Source organism: Elephantulus edwardii, unplaced genomic scaffold (genome assembly GCF_000299155.1).
Source record: "Elephantulus edwardii isolate Elephantulus edwardi_28Jun2011 unplaced genomic scaffold, EleEdw1.0 scaffold00478, whole genome shotgun sequence".
NCBI lineage: Eukaryota > Metazoa > Chordata > Mammalia > Macroscelidea > Macroscelididae > Elephantulus > Elephantulus edwardii.
In genome coordinates, this window is record NW_006400228.1 from 328036 (window position 1) to 329352 (window position 1317).

Here is a 1317-nt window from a genome sequence, read left to right on the forward strand (position 1 = left end):
GCAGTCAACTTGATTGCACATAACAACAAGAAGGAACCTAGGATTTGGAGAGAGTGTTAGAAAATTCCCTTACCAAGATGCTAAATTCAGCTTTGGACCAAGGGACGAAAGTAACTTAAACCCCTGCAAAAATACTTTTAAGTTTTCTGAGGAATTTAAGCTCTTGACTGGAACTTATAAACCAGGGTTAACTGGCATACTACTGAATGTGCATGGGATGTGGGGGAAGCTCATATGTGAATGGAACAGGTTGGTTGCTGCAACCAGAAAGGTCCTTATGCAGGAAAGCCACCAACTGCTGCACCTCAGCTCTTAGGAGGCAAAGTCTAAGTCTAGAACACTTGTAGACAGTGTGTATAAAGCTTTCCCCGTGGAGAACTGAAAACTAATAAGGAAAGATGTAAATATTGAAAAATACTGAGGTATACTGGTTAGACACAGAAGAATTTCAAGAAGTAACATATGATCAAGAGGCAATGGTGATGAAGGAGGAAGTTCAGGCTGCTCTGAAGGCCATGGGGAATTGATGGAATATCAACTGACATATTTCAACCAACAGATGCTGCCCTGGATGTCCTCATGAAATTGTACCAACAAAGTTGAAGGACAACTTTTGGCCAACTGAGTGGAAAAGATCCATATTTATTCCCATTCCAAAAGAAAGTGACCCCGCAGAGTGTGGAAATTATCGAACAGTGTCACTAATATCACACTATTAAAATCCTACTGAAGATTATACAGAAAACAACTGCAAGAGTACATTGACAGAGAACTACCAGAAATACAAGCTGAGTTTAGAGAGGTCGTGGCACTAGTGACAATATTGCCACTGTCAGATGGATCTTGGCAGAAAGCAAAGAGTACTAGAAGAATGTCTGTTTGTGTTTCATTGACTATTTAAAGGCATTTGACTATGTGGATCACAACAAATTGTGGCTTACCTTGGAGAAAATGGGAATCCCAGAACACTTGATTGTGCTCATGCAAAACTTAGACCAGGAAGTTGTCCTCAAAACAGAGCAGGGTGCTCGCTTTGGCAGCACATATACTAAAATTGGAACGATGCAGAGAAGATTAGAATGGCCCCACGCAAGGATGACATGCAAATTAGTGAAGTGTTCCATATTAAAAAAAAAAAGCAGGGAAGGTAATCAGGGATGCATCCTGTCCCCATACCCTTTTAATCTGTATGCAGAACAGATGATGCAGGAAGCAGGGCTTTATGGGGAGGAATGTGGCGTCAGGATTGGAGGAAGACTCATCAACAATCTATGTTATGCAGATGACACAACCTTGCTTGCTGAAACTGAAGAAGAA